This window comes from Rosa rugosa, chromosome 1 (genome assembly GCF_958449725.1).
Source record: "Rosa rugosa chromosome 1, drRosRugo1.1, whole genome shotgun sequence".
NCBI classification, from domain to species: domain Eukaryota; kingdom Viridiplantae; phylum Streptophyta; class Magnoliopsida; order Rosales; family Rosaceae; genus Rosa; species Rosa rugosa.
Genome location: NC_084820.1, coordinates 37328122 through 37343254, shown reverse-complemented (window position 1 = coordinate 37343254; position 15133 = coordinate 37328122).

The following is a 15133-nucleotide window of genomic DNA, read 5'->3' as shown; positions in this document are numbered from 1 at the left end:
AGTGTCATTTGTCATGTTAAGGTAGAAATCAATCAGGAACCAGGCGCTCATTCCCTAAACCCAGGCTACTAGAAATAGGAGATGATAGTTTTGCTTATTCTCTTTAACATCCCACTTGCTATTGTAGACAAGTATGCATACAAGTATAGAACCCACGCAAACATATAAACAATAACAAAGATCTTCTGTGCCAAGGTCTCCGGCTCTGGCATAAAATCATTTCTTTTTCTGCAGTGTCCGACTTTTAGTTTTGATTTTCTTCAGAGTCTGACTTTTAGTTTTTATATGATGTTTCTTTATGTGATCTTCAGAGTCTGACTTTTAGTTTTGTCTAGGTCTATGTACCCTGCATACACAATTGGTTCTGCTATGTAATCTTCTTCTAGGTGGTTACGATAGCTCTCATCAAAGGTAGACGCCTCCACCGCACGTACTCCCCACTTACCGCACATCCAACAGTGAGCCGCTGTAGGCTGCAATAACTCATAACCACACAAGTCACATATTACTAGATAGTCAGGGCCAACAGTTGCACCAGGTGGAACACACTCCAAGTACGGGCAACTAATAATGTGTTGGTGATCATCACCACAAATCTGCCATCCTTCTTTTTTGATGACTCTGGCGGCAGCCTTTAGATCTTCTTCAGAGTACTTCTCCTTCTCCTTGCCCACTGCTGGTCTCACTGTGATTCCAGAAGCATCCATATCTAGGGTTATTTTGGTGCTGGGGTGAATGAGATCAAGTGGTCACGGATGTACAAACTTCTTCTAGTCTATCTTGAAGGTAGGTATTTATAGACAAAACATAATCCTATCCTATTAGGAATAGAAATCTTAATCAAACTAGTATAACACGTCTTAAACTAGGAAACATGTATATTGCAATTTACCTCCCTCAAGCTGAGAATGCATGAAATAGTTTTTCCTCCGTAGTACATTCTACACCCATTTTCTAGTTTTATATCCATTGTTTTTATTTTTTTAACGGAATTGTTTTTATTCCTAGAAATGGGATCCGCATATCTTAACAGCTTAACTCATGCTTTATCGTTAGGGCAGATAAATGCACATGCATTATAGTACATTATGCAGCACATGCATCAATCGTAGAGACATGAATATTATGTTATTATCTTGTAGCAGTTGACAATAACTTTGATTTATGATCTCTTCCTAAATTATACTGGGGTGAATGAGATCGAGTAGTCACGACGTACAATGTTCTTCTCTCCTTTTATAGAAAAATAATAATAATAATAATAATAATAATAATAATAATAATAATAAAATAAATAAATTGAAAATCCCATAATTTTATTATGTCACGAACTTCAGAATCACTATGAGGCTTTGCCATTCGCCCATTTGCAACCATTAAAAGATTATAATGCTTGACATTGTAAATGATGGAAAGAAGTTGTCCATATATAAAGTGAACGAGTGCAAGTAATTTACATACAATAGGTGGAGCATCTACCTACCAACACAAAATCAAATGAGAAATCAGCAAGCTAGTTGTGTCAAAATCAGGCTGAGTTTGCACAAGTACTGATTCAAATCCACACGAGACCATCTCTTCTATGGCTCCTTCATAAAAACAATGATAGAGCTAAGTGGGAGCAACAGTGCATGATTAATCTTATTCATCTGCAATGCTCCAAAACAACCCGAATAGAGAGAGGATGGCCAGGATGAACAGATAGGCAATCTTGAAGATGCGTTGTTTTTTCTCCCAGCTCAGTAGGTTGTAGATCTCAGTCACATCTGCCAAGTGCCGCCCCTTCATGTACGAATTGACGTTATAATATAGGTGCGGGAGAGCCAATGGAAGCATAAATCAATGTCTCGTTATAAAAAGAATGACGCAGAAAACTCCTTGAACGATAAACTCTGGCAAAACAGTACGGTTTATCCGAGATGATGAATCATATGAGTTGATGTAATCGTCCTCGAGGTCCATTAGGCACAAAAGCTGATAACCCACAAGGCATAAGAGAGTTAAGATGAAGGAGATACTCAAAAAAGCCATGTCCATAGCATCTCCATCACAGAACACCTCTTTCTCTCGGTATTGGTCTGTCTGTGATTTGGTCTTCTCGGTAGAAATCGGCTTCTGGTTTTCGTTGGTGCAATCGGAAATCAAAATCTTGTTTCTTCTTCTCTTCTATCTTGAAGGTAGGTATTTATAGACGATATTATGACTAAACATAATCTATGTGGAATAGAAGTCCTAATCAAAACCACTTGGCGCATGTAGTAAAGTTGGTCGAGCTACCTAGTATGGAACTCCTCATATTTGGAGTTTGAGTCTCAACTCCCACCAGTTTGTGACCAGCAACGTTTGAGGGGCCTTCAAGTTCGTGTGCCTACAGTGGGAGATTAGTCTGACTTTACTGAGATACTCTCGTGAACCTCAGTCCGAATCTTGACTGGGTGGGTGTGTTATCAACTTGCTAACGTAACAACTATAAGTCAAAAAAAGAAGTTCTAATCAAAATAAAAATAGAAAACCTAATCAAACTAGGAAAAAAAACCTGCAACATATGTTGAAGAAACATGGATGAAATCGTTTTGCCCTCCTTGTACATTCTCCACCCATTTTCTAGTTTTTATATCTATGATAATTACAACTAGCATTTCGTGAAGCAATCTCACAACCTTCCACTTAAAAATGAGAGACTTATGTTACTAGATCAAATGGTAATAAGCTACAATATGGATTAGTTAGGCTAATTGGATTAAACATGGGGTATTTTACCATGCTTCGACTCAAGTTGGGAATTAACCTCCATATAAGGTTGACGTACATACACATTGATCCCATCTTGTTATTGGATAAAGCAAAGTTTGTCCATTGATTCTAAGTCAAGTCGAGTGGTGCTGGTATTAGTCATGAGGAACAAAACAACATTTTTGATAGAATTCACAAAGCTGAATGATGAGGGCACCCAATGGCTTTGTCCTGGACTACCCGTTGGTGAGATTTCAGAATGAGAAATGTTAGTAACCTTCCCCATTTATTAACCGCTATGTGTCCTCTTTTGTCACTCAAAACCATAATATTAATTTTGTCAAAGCTGAATTTCATTTCTTCCAAATATACCTCTAATTATTGCTTATTAACAGCTTTATTATTTTTCTTCTTTTTACTTAAACTCTCTCTCTCCCTCCCTCACTCCAGCGAGCGATTCTCCTCCTTGGCTCCTTTATTATGTTGGTTCAATACAAATCCCCAATAGTGATCATATCAATTAACAAATCATTATTGATTTTTTTTTTTTGGACAGAGTAATAGAGATTTCATTTAATCCCAAAGCCAGAACGGCACATCAGTATTAATTAAGCCAATAAGGCTTATGGTTAAATTTTTAAAAATCCACAATTTACCCTTCTTGGTCTAAAAATCTATAATTTAACAAAGGAAGGATAGAATAGTAAATCTAATAGCAAACTGAATTGAAGAAATTACAAAAAAAAAAAGAAGATCTTAAACGTTTTGTTAACTGCAATGGCAGTTTCTTTTTTTTATCTTTTTTTTTGGGAGTTGGCAGTTTAAATAAAAAAAATTACTTATTAAACAAAAAGTTATTTTTTTTTTTTTGAAGAAAAAAAAAATTATTCATAATTTAAAAAAAATATATTTTTTAGATAAATTACTAAAACAAACTCTTTTTTTAGAAATAATAAAAACTCAAACAAAATGTTATAGACACAAATAAAGTATGAAAAAATAAAAAAGGCCAATTGACACACGCCTGAGCGTGTGTTAAGAGGCTAGTACAAATAAACCCTATATGCTTGTACCCTACTAAATCGGTGGTTAAGCAGGTAAGGGAATACGGGTACCATTCACTAGTACAATGATGTTTATTTGAATTTTACAAGCCTACACAACTACAAATCTCATAGTACACTAAGAAAACTATTTCGAATCTCCTTTCGTCAATGCACTCAATTGTGGTACTTCAGGAGATTCATTAACTTGGTGTAAGAAGAAACCATAGCAATATAGACTAAAACCCACTAATAAAACAGGCCTAGCCTGGGCCAAAACGCACTATTTTCCCCAAACAAACTAGGGAGTTATTGGAATTTAAAAAAAAAACTTAAAAAAACCTAAAGCCCAAAAGAAAACCCTAACCCATTCCAATCATCCCTTCCCTGTGCCTTTAGAAGTTAAGCTCCATTAACTATTCACCCATAGCCACTACGGCGGCTGAATTGTAAGATGGACACCCCCTGCTCCATTAACCATTAGTATTGAGACTTCTACTCTTTTTTTTTCTTTCGGTGGTGGAAATCAAATCACCGAGTCTCAGGTAACTGCAGATTCTCTCTCAATTTCCTTGATTAAATTTTGGTAATTTTTTCGTTGATAATGAACAAATCTGGGTTCTTTCTCTCTCTCTCAAAGTTTTTGGGTTTTATTGTTGGTCAAGAAATCAAGATCTGAGTTCTGTCTACTCAAATTTTGGGTTAAATTTTTTTTTTTCTAAAATGAAATGAGCAGATCCCAAATTTATTTTGGTTCTTCTGCAGTTTTCCCTCTTCATAGAAATGTTTATCCTCTTGGGTATGACTTTTTGCTCCTATTCTGTTTTCAATTCGTTTTTGTTTTGTTTTTTTTTTTTTTCAATTCGCAGTTGCATAATCAAATCCTTCGTGTTTAATTTATGTGATTGGTGGTTAGAAGGATATGGCTGGTGTTTCCTACTGGGTTTTCAGAACCATATATATATGTAATGAATTATTACACTAGTTGTGAAATGCCTGCTGTTCTTTACTGAGTTTTCAGGATATTATATATGGCTCAACACAACATTCTTGAGGGCAATCATGTTCACAATGCCCCACAATCATTAGTTTCCTTAACGGGCTTGCTTGCCGCAAGGTCAAGGATTGGCGAACATCAACAGGCAGCGGCAGACCACGAACAAACTCGAGTACAACTAGAGGAACAAAGGCATATACTCCTAGCTAATAGAGCAGCTATCAATAACCAACTCTTACCTCTGCGAACGCAACGTGATTTTCACGCAGGTCGCGTTGACCACTACAACCACCGAGTTCAGCAATCTGATCAACAAATAGCCGAGTTGAATGGTAGAGTACAAGACCTTGCGGCCCTTCGTGATGGAGCCTTGGAACGAGTGGAGGTGTATGGGCATGGTTTAGCAACTCTTCCAGTAATTACAGTGGCAACACTAAAGCAAATGGTGGTTATTGTGAATGAAATCCGACCATTAGGCTTTGGTGGTCAGATTAGGATCCATGACACCCCCATGACCTCTGAGCTTGAAAGGCAAGAAATCCATGATTTATGTGCCCAATTTAATATTATAGTTCAAAACTAGTTATTTATGAGATGATTGTAGTTGGAATTTTAAGTTTCAGTGGCGACTTTAGATAGTTCCAATGCTAGTTGATGTTTGATTTAAAAGTCGATTGCTTATTGTAATTTATGTCGCTACTTGATCACAATTGCATTGCATACTCTGCAATGGTGCTTCTTTCAATTCTATTTTTTACCAGGCACATTGGATGTTCCCCTTAATCTAATCCTGAATCGTAAAGGTGCATTCGCATATAAAATTTATTGTTGGGGTGTCTTTGCCAATTTAACTAAATTTCACACTAGCGTGTGTAATGATCAGGATACTTCCCGATGTGTTCATATTTTGTCTAGTAGTAGGTCAATTTATATATCTAAACCCTGATCAGTGGACCAAGTAACTTGTGTTGGCACTTGTTGATTCCCTGTTCATTATCGCCCATTGTGTTGGTATATTGTTTTCATATTCCCTGTTGATTCCTGATGCTTGTTTAGTTAATGCAGATTGATAGTTATATGATTCAATCAACAAGCAAAGAAATGTTCAAAAGATGGCGTTAGAAATAAGGTCTTTAGTCTTTGGTTGGTCTTTTGATGTTGTGCTAAAGAGCCAAGCATCACTAAGTAAATAGATGAACACTAGGTAATAGACCGCGTGATGCGTGTGTTTGTCTTTTTTTTTTTTTTACTTGAATTTATACGTAAAAAAAGGTGAGATCATACATATTAAAATCTCTCTCTCTCTCTAAGTATGTATATGGGGGAGACTGGGCTGCTGCGGGTTTGGGTGCTAAGCCTTCTTTTATGTGGTGGAGCTTAGTATGGGGCAAGGAGTTATTGTGTGCTGGTATTAGATGGAGGATTGGTACGGGGGAAACAATCAGAATATGGGAGGATAAAATGGCTGCCGGGCTCCCTGAACGTTTAAAGTTATGACACTGCGTTTCATGGTGGCCAATGCAAAGGTCAATCAGCTCATGTTGGAGCCAGGTATGTGGAATGTAGATTTCTTAAAGCAACATTTCTTACCTGTGGATGTGGATAAAATTTTATCAATTCCGTTATGTGAAAGGACTGAGGGAGATGTGGCTGTGTGGCATTTTAATGATGATGGGCGGTACTCCGTTAAATCTGGATATTGGTTTGGGATGGAGTTAAGAAGGATGGAGAGGGGATCGACTAGTGGTAGTGGGCATGCTAATTCAAACTCCATTAATATTTAGAGTCTCATGTGGAATCTTTCGATTCCGAACAAGGTCAAGCTTTTCTTGTGGAGGGCTTCCCATGCTTTTCTACCTTGTGCTGAGCGTTTGTTTAAACGCAAGATTAGCCCTCATAGAGGTTGTCGGCGGTGTGGAGGAATCCATTATTCATTGTCTGTGGGATTGTCCTGTAGTTAGGAAGGTATGGAAGGTTAGTTGGTTAAAGGGGGTTGTTAAGACCTGGAGAGTGGCATGCTTTACAGACTTGTTTTCCCTTGTGGCTGATTGTGGTGAGCCACGAGAACTGGAATTGTTTACTTTAATTTGTTGGTGGATATGGAAGGATAGGAATGAGGTGTTTCATGGTAAAAAGGGATTAGAACTGTAGCAGATTGTGGATAGAAGTGTAGAGTGGCAGCATGAATTTGTTAGTGTAGCCTTGAAGAAAAATGGAGGACTGGCAGGTAGCAGCTTAGGTTTGGATGCTCAGGATGAGTCTATTGGAGAGGGGGCTAATGCACAGGGCGTAAAATTGTATTTTGATGGGGCTTCTGACATGGATGCAGGACGTGTGGGGTTGGGAGCAGTAGTGATTGATGAAGGAAGGTGCTTGAAGGGGGCAACTGCAATACCCATGATTAAGGCTTTAGCGTTATGGCATGGCCTTAAATTGTGTAAGCATTTAGGTGTAAGCAGGTTGGTAATTATTGGTGATGCTGCAAATGTGATTAATGCACTAGGGCACTAGGGACTTGATTTAAGTGACATTGGAGGAGTACTTGATGCAGTTCGACGATTGATGCTAGAGTTTGAGGTAGTTACCTGGAAGCATGTACGTAAGAGGAACAATGAAATTGCTCATGCCATTGCTCGAAGAAGTCTGAAGATGGTGCACACTATGTTTTGCCAAGAAGTTGGGCCTCCTTGGTTTCTTGAATTAATCGTTTGATGAAAGCTATTGTTTTAGTTTCTGGGGGTTCTCTTTGAGAACAGCTTTTCCCAATTGCTGTATTATCAGTTGATTTAATAAAAGTTTTCTTTTCAATCAAAAAAAACAATCTCTCTCTCTCTCTCTCTCTCTCGTCTCTTCCCCACCATAAACCGCCACCCAACCCACCGCCTTTACCTCTGATCACAACCAAAAATTTGTCTATCATCCTTGTTCCATTTTTCAATTTGATGTTGAACTATTCCGATCTTTTTTCACATAGATGCCATGCAATTATCATATTTTTGGAATTCCAATTGCGATCTTTCTCAGTGCTTTCTTTCTTTTGGTTCTACATATTTGTTTGGCAAATTGTCATGGGTCTTTTAATGTGGGCAATCTTTGTGGTACTGCATTGATCCTGCCAATTGAGTATTGGTTCTTCTCTGTCCAATCTAACTGTGACTTACACTTTGTTTGTTGTCCTTTGCATTTTTGTGTTGTTTGTTTGCTTTGACTTGATTGCATGATTTTCTAGTTATGGGGGCGACGTTGAACAAAAATGGTGAACCCCAACTGATAAAAGCCAAAATTGCACTGGGGTCACAGCCCCCAATCATCCTATACTGTGTCCGTCTCTACTTGAATGGATTGGAAAAAATATACATGATGCAGTAAACTTGAAGCAATAAGATGCTTGTTCTTGGAACTGAATTTGCAAGTAGCAAGCTCGAAATAATTCACCACTTCATGCGCTTGGAGGGTTGCATTATAGGATTAGGACTTTAGAGCAGATATGTGTGTGTGAACAAGGATGAAACTTGGTAAGCTACATGGATATGCACAAGGATGAAACTTGTACTTGAGTTTGCTCAAGCCTTCAAGCTTCGTAGGATATATACAAAAAGGATAAAAACTTGGTAAGCTAGCTCTGATACCAATTACACAAAGGAACTTTTTTATTGATGTAGCTAGAAATTTCTTACAGAGGTATAGACAAAGAAGGAAAGTTTTTATAACTACAAGGAAGCTAAAGAGGTGAAGGGATCGATGATCCTTTTCTCACAACAATGAGTCCTACGTATACAATTGAAAATGAGCTCTAGTTAACTAACTATGATTACAAAATTGTCCTAACTAGGATTACAAATTATCAAGTCACCAACCATGGTTAGGTCAAAGTGACACCTAACGTTATCTACAAACTTCTACCGCCTTCGAAGCGACCAAAGACTTTTTATCTGTTGTCGTTTCTGCTAGAAGTGTCGTGTGGGTCCATACGCTTCCATAACTTTTTCTAGATTTTGATAATCCATGTCGTATAATCCTAAACTCGGGTTTGAGTTGGAATTAACTTCTTATTGGCACAGTAAATATGAGATTTCTTCAATCTCTGTTGCCATCATCAATGGGATGTCCAACTGAGTAACATCTGTGGCCATAGTCTTTTGCCTGCTTCTGTTGTTCAGGAGTAGGCTGATAGTTGCTTGCCATGTGTTTGACGAAAACTATTCGTCCATCTGTCAGCTTAAGCAAATTGCTTTGTCTGACTTCTTCTATAACGTGTTTTAGTTAAGCTCCACAGTTGATTGCGTATTGCCCATAAAGCTTGCTCGGACGACTCAGAAAGTAGAAAATTTGGGGTTAGAGCAAGCAATATGATGATTACAGAAGTTGGGCATGAAGAAGAGGAAGAGAGACCTCCCCCTTATGTAGAACCGAAGATCAACTCTAGGCCCCGCTGCATTGCTCTGTTTGTTGAGCCTTCCCCCTTTTGAGTGAGTCCCTGAATTTTGCTTATTTGACCTTTACTTTATTGTAAAGAACTAATCTTCATGAATAGTTTGACTGCATCTTCATCTGAGATACCCATCTTTGCAAAATGGTTTCTTTTGTTGCTTTTAGTTAGGGGTTTTAGTATTTTAAGCTTTAGTGATTAAAGTTTGTGACTTTAGGTCCTACCATTGGCATTGGATTTGGAACTTTGAGATCGAGCCTGCTTTAGCTAGACTTACATGTGCTTGATGAATGGACTATGAGGGTATGATATTGTAGCCACAATTTGGTTATTTTTTTACTCAGTTTATTTCAGTTACAATTTCTTACAAAGGTTGTTTTAACAAGTTCCCAACTTTTGTTTATTTCAAATATCACTTCCTAGATCCGATTACTCACATTTATTTACTTCTGTTTATTAGGAAACTGAGTTTCAAGTTTGCGGTGGTTCAAGACTTCAAGGTATTAAGAGATATAAAATAGGACTAAATTTAGTTTGCTCCCTCAAACTTTAGGACAAACATTAGTTTGGTCCATGACTTTTTTTTTTAATCACGATAGTCCTTACACTTCTATTTTTCATTACGCACGTCTAAAATTTAAATTTGTATCCAAACATGACGTCAGATGCTGAGCTGGACCCTACAGCATGACCCACTTTTCAGACTTGTTCCCTAATTTTAGATGAAATGTCCAAACTACCCTCCTCTCATCTCTCCTCACCTCCTAAATCCCACAACCCTCTCTCTAACCCCAAAAATCTAGATTTCTTCACAGCTCCACTCAACCCCCACCATGAATGCAACCCAACCCTCCTCTCGTACTTCACTTCCCACACTCAATCCTCTTCACCATCAAAACTAGTCTCTGACTACACACTCTCTCTCCTCTCCCTCATCTCTGAATCTCCCCAAACCCACTCTCTCTGTACGCTCCAGAGGCATCCCCACCACCATCCAAACCGTCAAAACCAAATTTCACTTCACCTGCGCCACCCAAATCATCAAACCCAAAATTCAATTTGCCTTTACCATTAAAACTAGATTTTTCCTCTACCTCCAACAAGTAACACGCCGGCAAGTCAACTCAGCCACTGGCAAAGTCCACAAAGGTCCAGAACCCAGATTCCATAACTGAGCTAACCTGCGCACAAAAAAAAAAAAAAAAAAAAAAACTGAACCAAAGATTGAAACTTTAGCCAAAATGAAAGAAACCCAAAAGAGAAAGATGAAAGCTTTAGAAATGGGTTACCTTGAAAATCGATTGGGGGAGTTTTTGAGATTTTTGAGGTGGGTGTCATCGTTGGTGGGTGTCAATTGGAGTTGACTCGAATTTGAGTTTTATGAGGATGAAGAAGTCAACGAGATTGGAGGAGAGGAAGACGAGGATGGATATGAGACCAAAACAAACAGAGCACCACCGCTACACATTTCACATTTGCACACTCATAATGAAATTCAAGAAAGTGAGGAACACGATCAGATTAGAAAGATGCATGGGAGGTGGGAGACCTTCATATTCTTCATCTTTGTCTTCTTGTTCTTTACAACTATGTCTACCTACACCCCCACCTCGGACTACAAAATTCCACTCACCGAACAGAGCCAAGCATAGGCCTAACTCGCCGGAACCTAGCTCCGGCAAGTCGTCTTCGTCGACAACGACTCCAACTACCCAGATTGGACGGTCCTTCTCCCGGATAAGAGAACAAGATTTCTGCAATTTTCAAGTGTAGGAGAGAAGAGAAGAGGCATCGTCGGCTGGGGAGAAGAGAAGTGAGGACAGAGGAACTGGATTTGATCCAAGGGACAGAAAATGTCGATTTGAGCAAGGCCCATATATTCTAGTTATTTTTTTTTTTTTGAAAGAATTATGGGATTTATTATTTATTAATTTTATTTTTTGAGATTATTGGGTTTAAATGTCCATTATGCCCTTCGAAGTCTGAAAAGTTGGCCATGCTGTCGGGTCCAGCTCAGCCATCTGACGTCATTTTTGGAGACAAATTTGAATTTTGAACGTGCGTGATGAAAAATAGAAGTGTGAGGACCATCATGATTAAAAAAAAAAGGTCAGGAACCAAATTGATGTTTGCCCCAAAGTTTAAGGGGGCAGACTGAATTTAGTCCTATAAAATACAACAAAACATGTGGTGAAGTCAGTGTAGAATTGGAATTGCATGTTGCATTAATTTAAAGTTGCTTTGTTGTGCTGAGTTCGTGCAAATAAGAGCAGCATTTAGAACATTACATTTACCCTTAAGCTTGGGGCGATTTTTGCTCTCTATGTTGTTGTTTTTAATTTTGCTTTACTGGGTATATCTCTATTTTGCTAATGGTGGCTGTTGACTCATTCTTTTATGTGATCTGGGTTTATAGTCGTACCTATTGACTACCTTACGCATAAAAGAAAAAAAAAGAATAGTTGTTTCAATTTTTCATTATGCAAAAGATTGAGGATTTTTAGGTTACATTTGCTATGAACTGCGAAATTGGAATCTTGATTGTCAATATGAACAATGTTTTAATGAGCGAAACAATGTTTTTCTTTTACTGGTACGGTGGTACCAGTGGCTGAGCCATAAATTAATTTCAAGTGGGTCACCCAAATATTTAAAACAAAAATTGAAACTTAAAATATATCAAATTTTAATAAAAACTAATAAATTAAAATAAAGTTACGGAAATATCAATTATTTTTTAAAGACAGTTATATATTTTTTAATTAATTCAATAGTTTTCTTTATGATGGTAACATATTTTATCTTTGATTTTTAAAATTATAAGAAATAATTTTACCAAAAAAAAAAATTATAAGAAATAATAGTGTTAATGTTAAAAAGGCAAGAGATTAAAAACAATACTTAGTCTAATGCTGCAAAAGGTCTTGAACCTGAGACCTGCAGTTGCATAAGTAGCGGAAAAATAAGGCGGTGCCACTACACCAAATTGGCATTCATTTAATGAATACTCAAACACTACTTATTCAGTAATCCGTAGAGAAATTTTTTTTTTTTTTTAAATCCAGTGGGGCACGAGTCCCAACGTGGCTTCGCCCCTGTATAATAAAATATGCTCTTTATGTCCTATTAAGGCACCAAAGTTATTCGCATGCAAATATTTGTGGTCCAAGAGTACCACGTGTCATCAATGTTGGTATTACCTTTTTTGACACTAAATCAGAGTTGAGAAAAGAAGGAAAAAAAAAAAGGCTAAATACTGTTTACTCCTTGAATTTTCACGGAAAAAACAATTCAGTCTCTCGCCTTTTAATTTGACACTTTTACTCCTTGTTCTTTCAATTTTACACCCAATAGGTCCATTCCGTAATTCTCCATCCAAATCCTCCGTTAACTCCACATTTTTAATGATAAAATTACTCTAATACCCCTGACTTTCTCATTCTTTAATTTTTTTTTAAATTTTTTATTCTTCTGTTCGACATCAGACCAGTATCTACCATATTGAACCCCAGACCTGACATTATTAATCCTTCTTCCAGCCATGGCATCACAAAATCACTCTCAGCCAAGCAGGAAATCCACTCGTAATTCGACACAAAAATCAACCCCCTCATCACCCTGTAAAACCCAGTATCAGACTATCAGTCTTCGATCAAAACTCATTGAAATCCCACAAGACCAACCTCTCTGCATTTCAAGCCATTTCCCCATCTCTGGTGTTACACTTCACCTCCAAAACACACCCTTTTCACTCTCCCCTTACTCTTAACCCAAATTCCCTATTCCCTATTCCCATTCCCATTCTCAACTACCAAATCCTCCCATAGCTCCTCCCCATTCTTCCTCTTAACCAATTTTGGCTCCCCCACTTCCAGGAACCAGTGAATTCACCGAATCCTTCCTTGTGCCAACATGAACTTCAAATCATCCTATGATCAATACGCATACTCAGGTAATTGAATACCAACTATACATATACACAATATCATCCAAAGCCTCCAAGGAAGAAGCTAATTAACTAACCTTGATGCCAAACAACATCAGAACAGATGAAGTTGTCCCTTGACGAAGAACACAGTAGCTGGGAAAAATTCTCCCTTTGCTCACGTCTCAACAAATTCACCAATCTTGTAACCGAAATGCAGTCATCATCATAGAAATCAGAATTCGAGTTAGAATTGGCCGAAGAAGAGACAAAACCACCACTGAACATAGTGGCCAAGGCTGTGGCCGTGTGCACCCAAAATGCAATTTCTCCAAAACATAATTGACTTCAAAAATTAATTATAGCCCGACATAGAGTACGACGAGAGGATTGTTTCCATAACTCATGCATCCAAAACCGCCATCGGAGTCATCGGAAAAGGCATCGGAAAACCGAGAGCTTCTCTCATTTGATTTAACTCCTTCTTTCGTCCTTCGGAGAAACCAAATTCAGTAAGCTGTAGGAGGCCGAGGACTTGGCTATAGCCACGAGGTAGTTGATCGCGAAGTGGGTTAGGGTTTCGAGGGCGGAGATCTGGGCGACGACTGTTCTAGATACGGCGGTGGAGAACTCCGACGGGTTTGGGTTTTCCGGTGTGGGAATTATGACTAGTTTTGGGGTTTTGCACTGCTGGGGTTTTAATTTTGGAGGCATGATGATGGTGGAAGAGAGGGTTTGGAAAAGATAGATCAGGGTTCTTGTGATGAAGAGGCAATCTGGTATGATGTCGAACAGAAGAAAAAAAAGAGAGAATCAATTAAAAAAAATTAAAGAATGAGAAAGTCAGGGTATTATAGTAATTTTATCCTTAAAAATGTGGAGTTAACGAAGGATTTGGATGGAGAGTGATGGAATGGACCTATTGGGTGTAACATTGAAAGAACAGAGAGTAAACGTGTCAAATTAAAAGGCGAGGGACTGAACTGTTTTTTCCGTGAAAGTTCATAGAGTAAACAGTATTTTAGCCTAAAAAAGAAGAAGAAGACACAATTGGACAAGTCAACATCAACATAATTCCATATTGGTCAATAAAATTGTCTCGAATGGTGGTCCAAAACTATTTTATAATTTTTTTGAATTAAGTTTATTGAGAAATTTCGATCTTTTGCCTCATGTTCTTCTCAAAAACTTTTCAAAACGAACCTTAAAATTAAATAACTCTTTTATTTTCAGTACTTTAAGTTAACGGGAATAGGAAAAAAGCTCCTAAACCTGCGCCTCCTGTAGCCTTAACTCTATTCCCTCCTCTGTCCGGCGGCACATCCTAGCAACGTTGTCGTCGGACGGGACACGTTCGTCAGAACCCTCTTGACTGCTCTGTTTGGTCTCTAGTGGGAATTTTTGGCCTGAAAGTTGTTTAAGAATGGGGAAGAAAATCTATTCGGTGGAGCGTGTGTGTTTCCGGGATCGATGGCGGCGGGATCTTTGGTGGAAGAAGGATGCGAAGGGTTGGATCACACCGGTTAGCATCGCCGGGGCTCGAGGTTTGGGTATTGGGCTCATAGGGTTGAGGCGGAGATCAGAGATCGATCTAAGCTTGGTTGTTTGCAGGTGGGATCGGGGATCGTCTTAGCTGGGATTGATTCCAGGTGGTACCGGAGATCGATCTTCTCTGTGTGGATCGGTGGTTTGCAGGTGGGGACTGGAGATTGTTCTGGTCCGGCATGTGGCAAATCGGGATCAGCTCAGTTCAGGCAGATGGCTTGGGCTCGACGGTGTTGCAGCAATGGTGGGGAGGTCTCGACGGCGGTTGTGGTTCTGTTTGGATGGTGGTGCGACGTTAGGGGTGAGACAACAACATTCATGGGCCGGTCATGGTCTTCTCCAAATCTTAAACGACTATTGGGATAGGGTTTAGGAATTGGGTCCAATTTGGGCAGCTATGTTTTTAGCTTTCATTTACTTTATGCTTTGTTAGTTGTTACTTATTTACTGTTTTCAATAAG